Source organism: Protopterus annectens, chromosome 3.part0, assembly GCF_019279795.1.
Source record: "Protopterus annectens isolate FY-2018-M chromosome 3.part0, PAN1.0, whole genome shotgun sequence".
Lineage (NCBI taxonomy): Eukaryota > Metazoa > Chordata > Ceratodontiformes > Protopteridae > Protopterus > Protopterus annectens.
Window position 1 is genome coordinate 1924047082 of NC_056731.1, and position 21216 is coordinate 1924068297.

Genomic DNA, 21216 nt, shown 5'->3' on the forward strand with positions numbered 1-21216 from the left:
GCTGCCTGTTATCAAGAAAAAGTTCTTGTGGTGAATGCAAGTGACCCCCAATGATAGGGTCTCATTCAGGCTAGACTCAGACAAGTCTGTACAGACTCCTCAGACAAACACAGCCTTGAGCCTCAGTAGGGAAACTAAGGTTTTAGTAGATTAGGATTAAAACTGAAGAGGAAAAGGCACATCAGTGTCAGAGAGATGAGAACTGTAACTTTAGCCATAAAAACCATGAAATAGAACTGGCAGCCAGGGACTCTGCAGATCTTCATGGGCAAAACAAGTGATGTGGTACATTGACAAACGTGGCAGCACCAACTCTTACAGTTTAGGCAGGTGACCTCAGAAGCATGGCATTTGACCCAGGAGTTCCGGCATAACCCTCTGGGCATTTTGCATCCTTTCTTTTGAGGATATCCTCACAAACCAATTTAGCAGAAGAGATACAGACCTTTACAAATAAGCATTGAAGATGTATTTCTGAATTTGGCACACAGATGGTATGTGCCAAAAGTAGACTTCTTGCTCCTCCAGAAAACAAATTGCTAAAACATTTTTTCACCAAGATGCCAGCCACAGGGGTCTTTGTAAGTAGATGTTTTCTCAGATGGCCGAACATGTCTGATGTCCTTCAAGGATGCATCTGCAGTCATAACATATGGGTTGTCCTGCCTCAGGCAGCCCTTCGGTCGGCCGGATTCCAAAGTCTGGGTCTGGCCTCAGCTGATGTCGCACTTCACCCGACGTCATAGCTCCTGGGGTATAAAGGCATCAGCCGACGCCATTTTCCTCAGTCTTTCTTGCCGCGCGGTGCCCGAAGCAGAAGCTGTTCGCAAGTGCCGGTCGGGCAGATGCAGAGATTTCAGCTACCGAAGACTTCTAAAAAAGCTAAGTACCCCGTTGGGGACTCTTTCTTGCCTCAGCCGATGTCAGACAAAATAAATAATTGTTTAACTTGTGGGAAACAAATACCTCATAAGGATTTCCACTCTTATTGCCTTCCTTGCTTAGGCCCAGACCACGACGTATCAACTTGTTTAGCCTGTGCTTCCTTCAACCGACGGACACTTAGACGTCGGTCGGAGTTTGCAGAAGAGTTTTGGTCCCGCTTTTGCATATAAAATGCCGTCGGAGACTCCGACTACACATTTAGCCAAAAAACGCAAGGAAAAGGACCGACACTCGCGGCCCGCGGTTTCGGCTGAAACCACAGTTAGGCCTACCGCGAGTGTCTCTGTTTCGGCTGAAACAGAGTCCTCGGTTCTTACTTCGGCCGCAAGCATGCCTCCGACAACCGAGGCCACAGAGGCCCCGGCTGAGTCGGCTACAGAAATTCCTACCGAAGAAGCAGGCACACAAGAATTGTCCGACACCATTCCGTTGGACATCTCTACTCCTGCACGTGGGGCAGCTAGACCCCCTGCTTCTATGTCTATTAAGGCCTTCTCCAGGGCTAAAGCAGCTAAACTTTCCAAGGCCTTACCTACAAAAGCTCCCTCTCACAGACCTTCCTCAAGTTCTCAGATTCTCAGCCTTGCTGAGGACCTTATTTCTTTGATCAGGGGATCCCAACCTCACCCAGACAGGGCCTCACAACCCCCTCCTGAAAAAAGGCCTAGGACTGAACCCCCTGAACCTCTCTCCTCTGACTATTCCTCGGATGGATCAGATTTATCAGACCATCAGGAAGGGCCATACTCACCTTATGAGGATTCGGATGCAGAAGACTCCATTCCTTCTGCCTCCCCCCCAGAAGAATTTTAATTTGGAGAAACTCTACATTCAATGAGGGAACACTTTCAATGGCAGGGTCAGGATTTTTCTGATTCTAGGAAAAGGCTAAGGACTTTTTTACACTTACCACAGCATAGGCCTTTAGCCATACCACCTGTACTATCAGTTGTTGATGATGCATACAATGATGCCAGTTCAGCCCCTGATTCTCTTCCCCCGGCCCCTGCCAAACCTGACAGATATTACAGGGTCCCGGATTCTCACTTCCACTTGTATAAGGCCCACGCTGCAGACCCAGAAACCATTTCTCAGGGCCCTAAAGGGTGTTGCAGCTGCCTCTGCCAAAACCCCTACCCTCTGAAAGAGAATCAAGAGCATTAGAGAGATGGGGTAAAAGGTTTATACATCTGCTACTCTTTCTGCCAGGGCTTTAAACTGTCAATTTCACATGATACAGTACCAGGAATTTTTGTTAGATCAGCTGAAAAAAAGCTTTCCTCTCCTGAACCTTTAGACCGTAAGTCCCTTCAGGAGTTGGTACACAACTCTCAGCAGGTCAGTAATCATTTCTTAAAATGTGGCTATGATGCACTGGAGGCTTCATTTAGATCAGCTATGACTGGAGCAGTGATTGAAGGCATGCCTGGCTAAAAAGCAATCCTTGCCAGACCATGTTAAGTCTAAACTCCTAGATGCCCCTATGGAGAAACAAAGTTTATTTGGCTCCCCTGCACAGGAGGTTCTAAAGAAAGTGGAAGAAAAAGCAAAATCTGTGCAAACAGTCAAGGATTTTCTGCAGGTCCAACCTCCGAGGTTCAGCAGAAATTGGCCTTCAAAGAATTGGTCCTTTCCAGACACCTCCAGAGCACAGAGAGGCAGGAATAGGCGCCCAAGAGGCAGAGGTCAATCAAGGGGTGCCTACAGGGGCCGTCAGTGGCAGCCTGACAACCAGAGGAGTGCCGCCACAGCTGCGACTGCAACCACTTCCACAGGACAGACACAATGACTTGGCTCTGATTCCGCCTACCAGGGAACAACTGGAAGCACCCTTGGGCGGAAAGTTAGCTTTATTTTCAAAAAACTGGCATTGCATTACAGGAGACAAATGGACTTTGCAAACAATAGACAAAGGCTACAGGTTTCACTTCCACACTTTACCAAAAAAGAGAGGAATGCCAAACCTTCCACCAAGCCAGAAGTCAGAGGCTCTAAAACAAATCATCAACTTACTAAGGATGAGAGTAATAGAAAAGGTACCATCTATGGAACAAGGCCAAGGATTTTACTCCAGACTATTCCTTGTACCAAGAAAAGAAACTCAATGGAGGCCTGTTCTCGACCTGTCCGCACTGAACACATATCTCATTGTACCAAAATTCAAAATGCTGACCCTACAGCAACTTCTTCCCATGTTGTGCAAGATTGGCTGGTGACTCTAGATCTCAAGGAGGCATACCTGCACGTCCCTATACGACCAGATTGCAGAAGACACCTCAGATTTCTTGCAGGATCAGAGCATTATCAATTCTCAGCATTGCCCTTTGGCTTATCTACTGCGCCCAGAGTATTCACGAAATGCCTGGCATCGGTAATTGCACATTGCAGGCTTCAGGGAATTCAAATCTACCCATACCTGGACGACTGCCTAATACAAGCGGACAACAAGACAAAAATAATAAAGGATTTGGCCTATGTCATACAACTGCTGCAAGCCTTGGGATACACAGTCAACATACAGAAGTCAAGACTAGTGCCATCCCAAAGGATAACATTTTTGGGTGCAGAACTGGACACAATAACTCAGATGGCTTTTCTCACAGAAGAAAAACAAAAGCAACTTCCAGTCTACTTCATGGCATTGACAAGACAAACTCAGCTTACTGCAAGGAAAGTCCTGCAGGCCCTGGGTTACATGGCATCCTGCATAATCTTGATCCCACATGCCAGACTGCATATGAGAAAATTACAATGGTACCTAAGGAATGTATGGTCTCAACACAGACACAGTCTAGAAACCATGATACCAATCATTCCATGCCTAAAAAAGAATTCCTGTGGTGGGCTCAGGCTTGCCAGACCAACAGAGGGTTGCCTTTCCACAAACCACAACCAAGGCAGACCATCACCACGGACGCCTCAGACCTAGGCTGGGGCGCGCACACATGGAAGACAAATGTATCCAAGGTCTATGGTCCCAAGACCAGCTGAATCTACACACAAATCTAAAGGAGATGCTGGCAGTGAAGCATGCAATCGAGGCATTCAAATCATTCCTCCAGCAAGGACACCTGCTGATAAGGACGGACAATACCACAGTCATGTGGTACATCAACAAACAGGGAGGCACGCATTCCTACCCTCTATGCCGGATGGCAATGGATCTGTGGAACCTAGGCCTGAATCTCAACATTCAACTGCAGGCCATATTCGTACCAAGAAAAGAGAATTCACTAGCAGACAAATTAAGCAGAACTACCACGGATGCTCACGAATGGATGCTGCATCCAGATATCTTCAAAACCATAACAAAGAAATGGGGAATGCCAGAGATAGACCTGTTCGCCTCCCCACTCAACCACCAACTGAAGAAATTCTGCGCAAGAGAATACCACCCACAAGCCTGGAGGGTGGACTCCCTTTCTTTCAGCTGGAAGGCCCTGACAGTTTATGCCTTTCCACCTCTCCCATTGATGTACAAAGCTCTACTGAAGATCAGGGAGGAACAGACAAAGGTAATTCTGATAGCTCCAGACTGGCCAAGGCAGCATTGGTACCCGGTACTGAGAAGCATGTCTCGGACGAACTCATGGCCTCTACCTCTATGGCCTTTACTTCTAACACAGAACAACTACAAGACCCTGCATCCAAACTTGAAAACGCTGCAGCTAACTGCCTGGAAAATTGCATAAAACAAAACCAACCTGTTTTATCTCAGAGGATCAAGGACATTATCCTGGAGGCTCGCAGACCCTCCACAAGGAAAACATACTCAGCCAAATGGAAGAGATTCCTCATTTGGAGTGCATCAAAGGGAACAGATGTCACACTTGCAAACCTAGCACATATCCTAGAATACTTAGCAGAACTGTTCCACAATGGCCTGTCCTATTCTTCCATTAAGATTCATGCTTCAGCAATTTCAGCAGAGTACAATATGGATCCTCCTATCTTCTCACAACATCTCCTCAGACAATTTCTAAGAGGGATCAAAAATGTAAAACCTCCAAGGAAACCACCTCTGCCTGCATGGGATCTCAATTTTGTGCTGGAAAAATTAACACTCCCCCCTTTTGAACCAGCAGCATCAGCAGACTTACAGTTCTTATCTTGGAAAACTGCCTTTCTTCTAACAATCACTTCAGCAAGAAGGGTATCCGAGTTACAGGCATTAATGGCAGTGCAGCCTTTCCTTATCTTTCACCAGGATAGAGTGTCTCTGAGAACCAATACCACTTTCATGCCTAAGGTGGTATCTAGGGTATCCTTGAACCAAGCTATTCATTTACCTACGTTCTTCCCTAACCCACAGAACAGGGGGGAAAAATTACTACACACCTTGGATGTACATAGACAACTGCGCTACTATCTGGACAGAACTAAGACAAGCAGAAAAACTGACCAGCTTCTGGTAGCATATGCAACAGGAGTGCAAGGAAAAGCAATTTCCAAACAGACAGTTTCAAAATGGATAGGAAATTGCATTCGATTCTGTTACTCTTTTCATGGAAAGACAACTCCTGAAAATATCAGGCCTCACTCCACAAGAGCTACAGCCACCACTGCAGCTTTCCTCGGAGTGGCTACCAAAGACATTTTAGAAGCTGCTACTTGGAGCTCCGTGCATACATTTGCCAAGCATTACAATCTTCCTTTATACTCCAAATCCCGAGCAGGCTTTGCAACTGCAGTTTTACAAGGGATCTTAACTACACCATCTTTATCTTAGTGCCTCCTCCCCCAGTTTGGCTATGGTATTCTACCCATATGTTATGACTGCAGATGCATCCTTGAAGGACATAGTACAGTTTTGTACCTACCATAAATGTAGATGTCCGATAGGTATGCATCTGCAGTCAGGATACTACCCTCCTTCCCCTCTGTGGTATTCCTAGGGTACTTACCCCTCTCTTACCTAGCTGGGGGAATCTACTATGGTGTATTTGTTTGTATGTATATATGTATATATACTTTTTGCTTTCTACTGTTTGGAATTTCTACTTTTATCCAAATTTTGCCTTCCTAGAGGGCACCTAGCATCTGGGGCAAGAAACACTGAGGAAAATGGCATCGGCTGATGCCTTTATACCCCAGGAGCTATGACGTCGGGTGAAGTGCGACATCAGCCGAGGCCAGACCCAGACTTTGGAATCCGGCCGACCCAAGGGCTGCCTGAGGCAGGACAACCCATATGTTATGACTGCAGATGCATACCTATCGGACATCTACATTTATGGTAGGTACAAAACTGTACTTTTTTCTACTTTAATCCAATCTCCTCTGGTTAATGCAGAAGATAGAGGAAACGGGTCAGCCCCCATTTGGCTGATACAGCACTGGTTCTACCTTCTACTGAGTTACGGTAAGGACAGAGCCTGTTCTGCTTCCTCAGCATGCGAACTCTTGAACCAAAACAAGGGTTCATGCATACATCCCATCCTGAACATGCAAGTTTGACAGTTTAGCTGATCAAGCTATCATCTCCACTAAACACATTTTCAGAGTCTGTGATTTCTATCTCAAGGATGGTTAGGAGTCGAGATGCAAAAAAAAAAAAATCTCAACTAGCAAAATGGAAAAGGTTCTTGGTTTGGTGCCTTAGAGTGATCTTAGATCCAACCAGAATACTTTCTCTCCAGATATCTGTTGGGGGTTTACAAATCAGCATTCTTACACTAAACGTATATCTGTTTGCCTACCTTGAGATTACCTCTTTATTTCTTGTTGCCAGTAGACCAGTTCCTCAAGCGGGTCTTGTATCTGAGGCTCTGTAGAAAGGTCAAGGAATCTCAGATTAGAGAAATTAAGTTTGACACCCTTTGAGCTAGTAGCTGCAGCAACCCTCAGATAGGAATGTTGCTTTTTTTTTTTTTTGTAAGTGGACATTCATCTAGCAGACTGGTATCAGAACCGCAGGCCATCATGTGCAGAAAACCCTTTTTCATCCTTCATTCGGACTGGATAACTGTGTACCTGTTCCACTTTCATGACCAGAAGGTTGGCAAAAGTCTCTTTAAGACTACTTCACAAAACAATGGGGAAAGAGTCTCACATTCCCTGCATGTGCACTGGCAACTGAGATTATACCATAAAAGGTCTAAAGCAGCAAAGAAAGTAGACCAGTTATTTGTAGCTGCAAAGGGTAGGGAGGGTAGGGTTGTTAATAAAGAGACCATATTTAAATGTCTGTCTCTGCATCCTCACATGTTGCTCTTTTCATGGTAAAAGTGTACGAGGACATGTTAATGCCACTCTGCAAGAGCCATAGCAGCCACTACTGCCTTCATTGGAGGAGTCTACACATAGGTCACCTTGGAAGCAGCTCCTGGCCATCTGTCCACAACTTCAAGCAATATTATTTGGACATTACATCTATATTCAGGGTAATGTTTGCAAGTGATATTTCTCAGGGACTGCTGCAACAGATACCTACTCATGGCCAAGTCTCTCAGTGGTCAATAAGCCCTGAAAAACTTAACACGTGTTATAACTGCTGCAGCAGTGAACATTACAAAGAATACAATACAGATGTTTTAGGAATTTACCATAATTGTTCATGGTTGAGCAGGCTCACTGTTGTTGTGTTTCCAATGTGTGCCTCTCTCTCTCCTTCCTGTAACCATCCTGGAATTGAAGTTGGTAGTTGTCGCCGATCTCCATACTCTCCCTGTCTCTCTCTTACCCCTCCAGATTCCTTCTTCAGGTTTACCTACTCTGTGGAGAGAGAACTGTAGGGTCATTCTAGTTGTGCTTTTATTCTTGGAGGCATTTTCCACCTTTGTGTCTCCTGCTCTGGTGTCAGCCCAATCCTCCAGAACTGACAGGGGCTGGAAAGATCTTTAGATGCCACAGTCAGACATCCCTCTTACACCACAAACTTCTTGATGTCCTGGGTGAAGAATGTCTGCTTCTCCAGGAAGAGGAAGAATGGTGAAAAGTTGTGGAAGACGGGCCAGACTTCAGGCCTTATGTGACAAAAGTACTATTTTACTGTAGCTGTGAATGTACACTAATATCTACAGATTTAGGTCAGTCTTGTTTGTATACTATAAACTATTCAATTAAAAACACTTCTTGGCAACAGTGAACCTGTCATTAGTGTGAGCACCTCCTATTTCGCATAATGCCTATGTGCTGTCTAGCCTCTCCAGGTCTTGTTGCCTCCATCAAGCTTTAGTATGATCCCAAGGAACTCAGGCTTTAGAGTGAGATTTTTTAGTGGCTTTCATCTTCAGATTGTTTAGAAATCTTTTCAAAATGTTTATAAATACATAATACACGCGTGCGTGCGCGCACACACACACACACGATAACCATTTACATTTGGCGACACCTTTTTCTCTTTGTGCTCTCTTATTTCTCACTTACCTGTTAAATTCCCATTCATATGAAGTAAATAAGTAAAAGTTTTGTTGTTCATCATGCTTTAATATAGAACTTTTATATCGTTGTTAGGTTTCATCAGTTTTCAGTAGTTGTGACTATGGAAAATGACAGTAAAGAGAAGGTCTTTGGTTTAATAACTTATAGACCCTAAGATACATACCTACATCTCTGGGTTCAAAGTATAAGCAGAAATCTACATTAATGTTACCCAGGGTGTATACTGGAGGGCCACAAAAAGGCAGGTTAAGGCAGAAGTGCAGCAGTATGTCTTTGTGTGCAGGATATGATGCCATTTTAATGGAGCATTAGGATTTCAGTAAGATTATCAGTAAGGAAAAGGGTTTGAAGCAGTGTTTAGTGGAACATCATCTGCCACAAGTACTTTCTACCAAAGGAAGTACCAACTAGGTTTGTCAGAGTGTTTGGTCCAGACAGTTCTTCAGTTTCACTTTTGTCGTATGTCGTCAAGTGACCATGAAATCTGATCTAAACATGATGACCAAAGCCAAGATGAACTTACTGCATATACTGGACATTTAATGAGTGTGCGTTTGATATATTCTGTGAAGTGGCATTTGGCACAGAAAGTTAAGGCTATGAGATGTAGTTTTAGGGGTACATGATTTGATTCTCTCAGCCTACATGCCTGCTGTGTGGCATTGAACAAGTCACTTAACCAGACAGTGCTTAGTGGCAACTAAGAATGTGGGCCTGGACCTTTAGTAGTCCCGTGGACTAAGTCTAGGAACTACATGTAAGGAGGGGTTGGCATAACGGATAAGGTCTTTGTGGACACAGCCATGGCTGTTTTGGTATAGCTGAAGAATGTTTTATTGCATTTCCCATGTGAAACGGCATAGACCATGTACTATGTGTTCTGCAGTTACCTAATGTGAGAAGCAGTGAAGTTCTAGTTGATATATTGTCTGTCTAGATTTCCCTATGTCTGTCTAGATTTCCCTAACAGTGTAAACATTATCTTCTTTTTCGATTTAAGAAGTTACTGTTTTGGAGAGAGACTGATGTGGCAAGTGGTACTTGATGTTACCAAACAATGTGTAGAGTTAATAGCAGCTTGACTGGAATTTATGGTTGTAATAGGCATGTGTTAAAACATTTTAAGGGTTTGTGATATTCTTGCTCCATAGGGCTGTTCTATTGCTTTGTTTGCCTCTGCATGTTAGTACTGATCTGTCTCTTCCCTATTAGGTTTGTGAGACACTTCCAACAGTTTGATGAGGGAAACTGCTAAAGAAGCTGGACCAGTGGGAGCAACTTCATGTACTATCCTGCTCCTTTGCTGGCTGTTGACAATTTCGTCTGTGATAGTAACTGGGTTGCATATGATTACTGCTTGCTGAATTCCGCTATTGTCTTGTAAGCTCAAAACTGATTTTCTAAATGTGTATACAAGTTCATACAGCATTAAGCTGTCACTTTTGTTTGAGCTTGCAGTAGGCCCGTATTGAGATACTTGGTAAGTGGCACGTAGCATCGTCATTGCTACTTGTTGGCACACTACGGTTTAGTGGTTTGCATTGTTTAGTATGTTAGTGAATGAAAAACATTTGCTTAAAAAAGTGAAACATAAGTTGTCATAATTAATCTCTTTCTGCCTTTGATTTGGAGCATTTCCAGTCTGGTGCAGCCTTGTCAAATTCAGAGGTACTTTTCCATGGTACTTACTGGCTTAAATGGCTGCTACAGTAAACTTGCAGTTCGTGGGCCCCGTATCTACGTCATTGGGTGCTGGGGATAAGTAAAGTTCTGCAGACATATTATCCAGGTCAGAAAATGTACAGTAATTAATTTATGGGAGACAATTACTGGAAAAGCAGAAAAGGATCTTGCTGTTATTCAAACATAAGATATTCTGAGATGTCTGTCATGCATATAGTTGAGGCTACCTTACTGATCCAGCAGTGTCAAGAAAAGCTTGTTGAATAAGGAGGTGCCCTTCCTTTTGGTAGCCGTCAGAATGAACAAGTGTTGTGCTTGCATGTTTATTCCACCTGGAAGTTTAAATCAAGAGGTACTTTTGTTGCCTTCCCATGCACACAGATTGTTTGACATGCTGTTTTTTAAATTCCATTCAAAATATTACCATGCATGACTGGCCTCTCTAAGGTATTTTATATTATGTCACACTTCATTAACTTGGTACTCGGGAATCTGACAAACACCAGAAATGAGCAAACCTGTAGCTCTGGAATTTGACAAACACATACTAGAATGAGCTGTAGTCCATAAATTAAACAGTGAAGTGATGCGGGAAGCTGCAATTCAAATACTGCCATACCTCATGGGGAGTGATGTGGCATTGGGATTCAGGAATTGTTGAATTTTCTTGAGGAGTTAGTGTTGGACTTCATCATTAAGGTGTTGTATGTGGGAATCTGAGTTGAACATTTTCTGGTGGTGATAGGGGGGGGGGGGCAAAGGGCATTAGTTCTATAACTGCTGTAGTCCTGAAGTTTATCTCTGGTTGGGGGGGTGTTGTGTGTAGGTGGACCTAATTACAGCTTAGTTCTGGGTGGTCAGCAAGGGTCCCTGAAAGATGATATGAGGGAGGAGAGCAAGACTTGCTACTTGGAATACAGGAGGAATGAACATTCCACTGAGAGAGAAAGAGTGAGTGAGTCTTGGGCAAAGTGAGGAGGGTGATTTTGGATTGGTATTTTTTAGGACTTGCAGTTAAGAAGATGAGAGATGGAGAAATGCAGAAGTAAGGCCTTGTTTGACTGGATTAAGCTTGATATAAAGTGAAAGAAGTGAGGAGCAGGTATATTGATGTGAGGCAGCCCTTGGGTGAAAAAAAAGTGAAGGTTTCAGGGTTATAGAAAATGGGCTGTAGTGAAGTGCAAGTGGGGGGATTTTTCTGGATGTCTATTATGGCTCAAGTGATGAGATGGTATGCATTTTAGGGGCATTTAAGGACCTCAAAAAGGATAGGGATAGACTAAAGATGGTGATTTAAACTTTGTGATGGAGTATTCTTTCGGTGTACTGTTTAGTGTAGTGAAGTTTTACAAGAGGGGTCATAGGGTATTGAAAGCTGGAATACAGGAGATGAATTTGTTTGTTATTTGAAAGATGGAATGGCAGGCGAGCTGATAGGGTGGGGCTTTTGCCTGTTTCCAATGGGGAGAGATGGGAAGAGTGGGTGTACTTGAAAAGAATCTTCTGAGTTATGGTGGCAGTGACATGGCAGGTGGAAAGGGGATAGAAGTAGGTGGGAATGGTATCTTGGAAAGTAGGTTGGACAAATAATTGTTTGAAGGCCATGGTATGCAGTGGACAGAGTGGGTAGAAGGGAGTGGGATTAGATAAAAGGCTGTTTGGAGGGATAAACTATTGGAAGTGATGGGATATAGGAATAGGATGAGAAGTGACAAGATTAACGACGGAAAAATTATGTTATAAAGATTGAAAGAGGAGAGTAGAAGGAAGGCATCTTGTGGAAAAAGTTGCAAAATGTTAAAGACTCTGTTAAAAAGGTTAGAGGAGCCTCAAATTGAGGCAGACCTAGGTAGAAGGTGAGTGTGTTAGTGGACAAAGAGGGACCTAGACAAGAGATTACTAGTGTGGATATTAAATGATCTGAAAAAGAAGCTCAGTTAGAGAGAGAGAGAGAAAATGAAGACTAAGGGGAACAAAGGATATTAATTCTAGGGCAATAAAGACATTTTTGTGATCTTTTTTTGAGAAGCTATTCTCTGAGATCAGTGGTTTGAGGATATTTTGTAGATTGGGTTGATACAATATTAGCAGACGGGAGAAAGGAAGAAATTCATCTGTCAGTACTGGTATGAGAGTTCATACATATTTGAGATGAAAGAAAGTTGGGGGTCCTGATGGTCTGTGTCTGCAGTTTTACAAATTGGTAGCCTTGGAGATAAGGCAGTATGTGGTTGATGGCTTTAGTAATATTATGATAATAGCTCATGACAGAAGCACTGATGTCAGTGCTGCTGAAAGTAAATGGGGTTTGAGTATTTAACAGATTGTTGGAGACATCCTTCTTTTCGAGTATTCATAACATGAGGATGTCTGCCACTGGCTGACTCGTACATCCGGCCAGTATACAAATGTCTATTGCTACTGTGTGGTATGTGCGACGCCGCAATCAGCAAATATATATTGGTCTTAAAGAGATGGAGATAAACAGGACATCAGCACATACCAACCTCAGAACTTTTCTTCCGCCTGTCCGATCAGCTGCTCCTGTCATCATTTGTCAGACGAGTTGCAAACCTTGGTACAGATAATTACCCCATGGGGGGGTCCTTAATTTTTTGACTACTGTGTTTTGCTTTGATTACATGTCGGCTAGGAAGGGCAAATGTCAGTGTGGTGGACTCTCACAAGCTTTGTTTGTTTGGCCTAGGCCCAGACCACGACCATACTGCTTGTTATCTGTAAGGCATTCATACCCAAAACCCTTCGTAGCCCTGTAGCTTTCCTAAAGTTATATCTTGAGAAGCAGCACCTTAAGCGTCTTGGTGTGACATGGAAACTATGTTGGGTCCTTCAGATGAGCCACAGCCTGATTTACCCACTGCGCCCTCTGATCTGGACGTCGCTCTTGAGGCTGATGTTGAGGCCGTACCAGAGTCTGTAGATGTTCATTTGATGGGTACCAGTGTGGAGGCTGTGAAGGACCCTACCAGCACATCTTCGAGGGATTTGTAGGCGCCTGTCTTGGGCATAGGGGGAGAACCACGGCTTGTTACCCAGATCATTGTGCAAGAGGATGATCCTACCAACATTGTGGAGTGCAGGCAGACGTCTGACCCATCCACCTTCCATCACGTGGAGGTTCTAAAAAAGAAAAAGCTCAAAACTAAACATTTCTCCTGCTCCTCAGAAGCAACCACCTGATTGGCAGGCCTTTTCTCACGGCCTGTTCAACACTTTTATGGCTTTACGACAGACCTCTATGACAACCTGCCTCCAGGGCCATTAACTCCTCTATCTCTTCATCTTGCTGTCTCTCTCCCTGCTTGGAATCTGATTACCCAGGACTCTTGGGTCCTTTCCATCGTTCAACAAGGATATTTTATGGTGTGGAAAACTCCTCCTCACTTTAGGGGTATTCCACAATCTCCAAAAGAACAATTAGATGTTTTCCCCCAGGGTAATATCCAGCCTTCCTTCTCAACGCAGTGTTCAGGAAGTGCCTCCTTCCCAAATTAGGAAAGGATTTTACTCCACTATGTTCCTGGTTTCCAGGAAGGATGGTCCTTGGAGGCCCATTCTAGTCCTTTCCCATCTAATTACCTTTCTGAAGGTTCCCACCTTTTGTATGCTAACATTACCCACCATTCTGCAGCGTATTGTACGGTTTTTTTATATTTTTCCCCTAACATATTTGTTTTTCAATTGAATTGTACAAGTTATAGGTCACATTAAACGTGGTAAAAGTTTTGAAATGATGTATTGTGGTCTCATTTTTATATCACAAAAACCTGGCATTTTAACAGGGGCGTGTACACTTTTTATATCCACTGCAGAAGAAAAGGACATCTATGGTTATGGTAAGATTTTACACAACTATTCTTTCTCTTTGCATGTGGATGCAAAACTTTTTTTTACAAAGGTTCTATTAGATTGGATAGAGTATTTCCCAAAGTTAGTCGATCAGGATCAGGTTGGGTTTTTCGGGAGATGGTTTTAGACAGACAGACAACATTCTGTGCAATGCAAAGAGAGAAAGGTAAAGATGATAGCCAGTCACCATAAGAAATGCTAGTAGCAACCTGCTCAGTAGTCCACAAGAAATCAAAGTCAGATGGAAGGACTACTTCAGCAGTTTCTGAATGAAGAAAACCCCACAGAAGCTGTACTTCCCCCAGACATAGCCTATAATGAAAGAGGAGAAGCCTACCTTGGGAGAAGTAAGCTCAGCACTAATGAAAATGAAGTCAGGGAAAGCAGCAGGCTCAGATGAAGTCCTAGCAGCTATGATGAATATGTTGTATGAGATGGGGAGAAATGGGTCCTGAGCGTGCTCATAGCAATATGGAGAGAGAGACGTATCCCAGATGACTGGAGAGTAAGCATACTAGTGCCAGTGTACAGGAGTAAAGGATATATCCACAACTGTTGGCATTACATCAGTATCAACCTCTTGCCACATTACATGAAAGATGTTCTTCATGTTTCACTGTTGCAGTCATCACATTTGGGTTATCCCTGCCAGGGTAGCCCTCTGCCAGCCCGAATACCAGACACACAGTATTTCTGGGTCGGTTGCTGTTGCTTGAGGACTGACGTCAGGTCATCAGTAGTGTCATGTAAGGCAGCCGACACCATTACATCAGTCTTTCCTGCCGTGGAGCCCGAAGCAGATGCAGTTTTCACAAGTGCCGATCTGCCGCTACCGGAGTTTTCTTCTCCGAATTGAAGTTGAAGTCTTGTAAAGCTAAGTACCCCATTGGGGATCCTTTTTTTCTTTCACTAACCGATGTCAGAGAAAGTTAACAATTGTCTCGCCTGTGGAAAGCAAATACCACACCGAGACTTCCACTCTCATCACTTGTTTAGGTCCAGACCACGATGTCTCCCTTTGTCGCTTCTGTGCTTTAACGCCAGAGCTGTCCATAGTCGAGCCCTTTTTGTAGCCAGATATTTTAAAATTCTGATATGGCTTCAGTAAGCCATCCGACAGAAGATCTTTCGAAAAAATGTAAAGATAAAGACAGAGACAGACTGCACAGATCCAGACCTTCCGACGACGCCGCCGTTAAGGGTCAGTCCTCCTGTACTCATTGAGGCGCTTTCGCAACCCCTGATGCCCACTTCACTTGATTCACAGGCCACTACCCAGACCATTTTGGAGTCCGGTATGCCGCAAAACTCTTCTTCCACTAAGGATTCTGCGGTCGTCTCTACCTTGGATGGGTCTAGAGCCGTTGAGCAGGCACCAGCTTCCGAGGAAGTCCTTCGTACTACTGAATCTTGACACAAACCGATGTCGTCTTTCGTGACTACTGTTCTTTCAAAAATGACTGATTTTCTTAGGCCCAGGGTTCGAATCACACCCAAGAAACTGATGACCCACAAGGTCCCAAAAACTGATTTGGGTAGTTCTGAGGTAGTTCAAAGTCTGAGAACCATTGGTAGTATTAGTGCAGGCTGTTCTTAGTGTTTCACTGTTGCAGTCTTTATATTTGGGTAATCTGCTTGCAGGTTGCCCTCAGTCGGCCTGATTAACAAAGTCTTGGGTCCTACGTCAATTGCTGTCCCTTCTTCCATGACGTCATGTCGTCAGGGGTATAAAACATGCGGCCGACACTATTATATCAGTCTTTCTTGCCGTGCGGTGCCCAAAGCAGAAGCAGTTTGCAAGTGCCGGTCGGCTGACTCCTGAAATTTTCGTTTTCGAGTTTCAGGACCGAAGTCTTCAACTAAAAGCTAAGTACCCCGTAGCGGAAACTTTTTCTTGCTCCTTTCCGATGTCAGTAAAAGTTAATAGTTGCATTACTTGTGGAAAGCAAATACCTCATAAAGATTTTAATTCGTACTGTATTCCTTGCCTAGGCCCTGACCACGACGTACCTTGCTGTCGGTTTTGAGCTTTAATCAGCACACTATCCGTCACCAGTATACTTTTGCCTCTAAATATTTTAGTTCTCAGTTTAATTATCCAGAATTGTTGTCAGTTAGCCAGCCGACTAGTGGGATTCTGGAAAAACGCAAAGATAAAGTCAGAGACAGGCCGCCAAGGTCCCAAACTGCTGCCAACGCTTCTCCTAAGCCAGTTGACAGTTCGCCGGTACTCATTGAGGCGCTTTTGCAGCCCCTGATACCCGCTAATTCTGATTGGTAGGCCTCTACTGAGACCCATTCGGTGTCTGGTATATGCCGCGAGATACTTCAGCTATGGAACCCGCGGATGTCTCTACCTTGGATGGGTCCAGAGCTGCTGTGCAGGCACCGGCTTCTGAGGGTGTATTCAGGCCTACGGACTTGCATATTAAATCGAAGCCTCCTTCATTACTAATCCATGTCTAAAAAACGACACCCAGGCCACATGCTCAGGCCTCTATGCCTAAAAAACAAATGATAAAAATGGCTGAAGATCTAATAACTCTAATCAGGGGTAGCCAACCCCCCCCCCCCCCCCCCCAGAGGCTTAGGGCTGAGCTTGGTTATGAATCTTCTGATCAGGATTCTGTTTTTTCTGACTCTTCTGATTACCTGGATTTGTCCTTACCTACTTATGATGTCCTTCAAGGATGCATCTGCAGTCCTTACAAATGGGTTGTCCTGTCGTCAGGCAGCCCTTCGGTCGGCCGGATTCCAAAGTCTGGGTCTGGCCTCGGCTGGTGTCGCACTTCACCCGACGTCATAGCTGCAGTTATTCGGGTATAAAGGCATCAGCCGACGCCATTTTCCTCAGTCTTTCTTGCCGCGTGGCGCCCGAAGCAGAAGCTGTTCGCAAGTGCCGGTCGGAACCAGAGATTACTACTACCGAATACAACTTCGAAGACTTCTAAAAAGCTAAGTACCCCGTTGGGGACTCTTTCTTGCCTCAGCCGATGTCAGAAAAAGTGAATAACTGTTTAACTTGTGGGAAACAAATACCTCATAAAGATTTCCACTCTTACTGCTTACCTTGTTTAGGCCCAGACCACGACGTAGCAGCTTGTCTAGCCTGTGCTTCTTTTAACCGACGGACGCTTAGACGTCGGTCGGAATTTGCTGAGCAGTTTTTCGGCTCTGATTTTGCTTATAAGATGCCGTCGGATCCTCCGACTACACAAATAACCAAAAAACGCAAGGAAAAGGACCGACACTCGCGGTCCGCGGTTTCGGCTGAAACCGCGGTTAAGCCAACCGCAAGTGTCTCGGTTTCGGCTGAAACGGAGCAAGCGGTTCTTGCATTCTACCGAGGCTTCTTCTAACCTCGTGGAATCGGCTTCTGAAATCCAGCCTGCTGTTGCGATTTCTCAGGAATTATCAGACACTATTCCCTTGGATATTTCTACTCCTGCACGTGGAGCTGCTAGGCCTCCTGCAGCCATGTCCATTAAGGCCTTTGCCAGGGCTAAAGCAGCTAAAGCTACAAAAACTGTGCCTGTTAAGACCCCTACTCACAGGCCCAGTTCCAGTTCCCAAATGCTTTCTTTGGCAGACGATCTTATTTCTTTAATCCGGGGATCCCAACCTCATCCAGACAGGGCCTCTCATCCACCTCCAGAGAAGAGGCCTAGAGCAGAGCCCCCTGAGCCAGTGTCCACAGATGATTCCTCTGATGCTTCAGACAATACAGCCCCTCCAGAGGCTCCTTATTCCCCTTACGAAGACTCTGATGCTGAAGAGTCCATCCCTTCTGCCTCTCCACCTGAGGAATTTTCCTTTGGGGAAACCTTGCATGCCATGAGGGAACAATTTCAGTGGCAGGGCCAAGATTTTTCAGACTCCAGGAAAAGGCTTAGAACTTTTTTGCATTTACCACAACACAGGCCTTTAGCTATACCTCCAGTTCTCTCTGTTGTAGATGATGCATTTAATGATGCTTGCACTGCTCCTGATTCCTTTCCTCCGGCCCCTGCTAAGCCTGATAAGTTCTACAGGGTCCCGGACACACATCACCATTTATACAAGGCTCCTTTTGCAGATCCCGAGACTATCTCCCAGGGACCTAAGGCTGTAGCTTCTACCTCTGCTAAAACCCTCCCTCTGAAAGGGAATCCAGGTCCTTAGAGAGATGGGGTAAAAAAGTTTACACTTCTGCTACTTTGTCAGCCAGGGCCTTGAACTGTCAATTTCACATGATACAATATCAAGAATTTATGCTAGACCAGTTAACTAAAAAACTGTCCTCTGATGAACCTTTTGATAAGAAGTATGTTCAGGAAATGGTACATAACATTCAGCAAGTTAGTAACCATTCTTTAAAATGCGGCTATGATGCACTGGAGGCTTCCTTTAGATCAGCCATGACTGGCACAGTTATCAGAAGGCATGCCTGGTTGAAAGAGCAGGCCTTACCGGACCATGTCAAATCAAAGCTATTAGATGCACCCATGGACAAGGCCAACTTATTTGGTTCTCCTGCACAACAGGTACTGAAGAAGATGGAGGAGAAGGCAAAATCTGTACAAACAGTGAAAGATTTCTTACAGGTCCAACCTCCAAGGTTTAGCCGGAACTGGCCCTCCAAAAATTGGTCCTTTCCAGACTCCTCTAAAGCACAGCGAGGCAGGAATAGGCGATCAAGAGGCAGAAACCAATCCAGGGGTGCCTACAGGGGACGCCAGTGGCAGGGTAACAACCAGCGAGGCACAGACGCAGCCACCACCACTGCAACAGGACAATCACAGTGACTTGGCTGTGGCACCGCCTACCAGGGAACAACTAGAAGCACCCTTAGGCGGAAAGCTAGCTTTATTTTCAAAGAACTGGCATTACATCACAAGGGACAAGTGGATTTTGCAAACTATAGACCAAGGTTACAGGTTTCATTTCCATACTCTACCAGGAAAGAGAGGAATGCCAAACCTTCCACCAACTCAAAAGGCAGAAGCTCTAAAACAAATATCTCAGTTATTAAGGATGAGAGCTGTGGAAAAGGTACCATCTATGGAACAAGGAAAGGGATTTTACTCCAGATTCTTCCTGGTACCAAGAAAAGAGAGCAAATGGAGGCCTATTCTCGACCTGTCCGCTTTAAACACATTCCTCATTGTTCCAAAATTCAAAATGCTGACTCTACAGCAGCTTCTTCCCATGCTGGGCAAGGAGTCTTGGCTGGTAACTCTAGATCTCAAGGAGGCATACCTGCACGTCCCCATTCGACCAAATTGCAGAAGATACCTCAGATTTCTTGCAGGATCAGAGCATTATCAATTCTCAGCATTGCCCTTTGGCTTATCTACTGCGCCCAGAGTGTTCACGAAATGCCTGGCATCAGTAATTGCCCATTGCAGGCTTCAGGGAATACAAATTTACCCCTACCTGGACGACTGCCTGATACAAGCGGACAGCACAAACAAGCTAACAGAAGACTTACAAAGAGTCATTTACCTGCTACAAGCCCTGGGATATACAGTCAATATAAAAAAGTCAAGACTGATACCATCCCAAAGAATAACCTTTTTGGGTGCAGAACTGGACACAACAAAGCAAATGGCATTCCTAACTGCAGAAAAACAGCAACTACCTCTCTACTTCTTGGCATTAACAAAGCAGAACCATCTTACAGCAAGAAAAGTACTGCAAGCCCTGGGCTTCATGACATCCTGCATAATGCTGGTACCTCATGCCAGACTGCATATGAGAAAGCTACAGTGGTACCTAAAGAATTTATGGTCTCAACACAAGCACAGCCTAGAAACCAAAATTCCAATAATCCCATGCCTAAAACAAGAGTTCCTATGGTGGGCTCAGGCCTGCCAATTAAACACAGGATTGCCCTTCTACAGCATTCAACCAAGCCAAAACATCACGACGGATGCCTCAGACCTCGGTTGGGGGGCCCACATGCTGGACAAGTGCATACAAGGCTTATGGACTCAAGACCAGTTGCACCTGCACATAAATCTAAAGGAAATGCTGGCAGTAAAATTGACAATCCAGACATTCAGACCATTCCTCCAAGAAGGTCAGTTGATGATAAGGACAGACAACACCACAGTGATGTGGTACATCAACAAACAGGGAGGCACACATTCATACCCTCTATGCCGGATGGCACTGGACCTATGGAATGTGGCTCTGAGCTACAACATTCACTTACAGGCAATTTTTGTACCGGGAAAAGAAAACATTCTAGCAGACATATTAAGCAGGACTACCACGGATGCCCACGAATGGATGCTGCATCCGGACATCTTCAAAGCCATTACAAGAAAATGGGGACTCCCAGAAATAGACTTATTTGCGTCCCCATGGAATCACCAACTAAAGAAATTCTGCACAAGGACGTACCACCCACTTGCTTGGAAAGTGGACTCCCTATCTTTCCGTTGGAAGAACCTGACAGCATATGCATTCCCACCACTTCCTTTGATGCACAAGGTGCTATTGAAGATCAAAGAGGACCGTCCAAGGATCATTCTGATAGCTCCAGACTGGCCAAGGCAACATTGGTACCCATTACTAAGGAGCATGTCTCGGGAACAAATATGGACACTACCCCTGGTTCCATTACTGTTAACACAGAACAACTACAACAACCTGCATCCAAACCTGAAAACTCTGCAGCTGACTGCCTGGAACATTGCATAAGATCAATTAACCCACTTTTATCACAAAGGGTTAAAGACATTATCCTTGAGGCTCGCAGACCCTCAACAAGAAAAAATTATGCAGCAAAATGGAAACGATATCACATTTGGAGTACTGCAAGGTGAGAAGATGTGTCACTGGTAAACATGGCCAGCATCCTGGAATACTTGGCAGAGCTTTTCCACTCAGGCCTGTCCTATTCTTCCATCAAGATACATGCATCAGCTATTTCAGCAGAATACAGCTTGGATCCTCCAGTCTTCTCACACCCTCTGCTCAGGCAGTTTCTGAGGGGAATTAAAAATGTAAAACCTCCTAGGAAACCACCATTGCCAGCATGGGACTTGAACTTTGTGCTAGAAAAATTGACACTTCCTCCTTTCGAACCAGCAGCAACAGCAGAGATGCAATACTTATCATGGAAAACTGCTTTCCTGCTGGCAATCACTTCAGCAAGAAGGGTTTCTGAACTACAGGCATTAATGGCAGTGCAACCCTTCCTGATCTTCCATCAAGATAGAGTGTCCATGAGAACAAATCCTACATTTATGCCTAAGGTGGTATCCAGAGTGTCTTTAAACCAGGCTATCCACCTACCTACATTCTTCCCCAACCCACAGAACAGGGGAGAAAGACTGTTGCATACCT

General features: G+C 44.6%; 1 protein-coding gene and 1 non-coding gene across 2 annotated transcripts in view; both read left to right on the top strand.

The window, feature by feature from the left end:
- TBRG4 (transforming growth factor beta regulator 4) overlaps positions 1–21216 on the top strand; it is a 1565288-nt gene that overhangs the window by 817492 nt on the left and 726580 nt on the right. The gene's annotated exons all lie outside the window — the stretch shown is intronic.
- On the top strand, positions 9975–10110 carry LOC122797487. Its single transcript, XR_006364165.1, has one exon. It is a non-coding gene; the product is annotated as a small nucleolar RNA SNORA5 (small nucleolar RNA).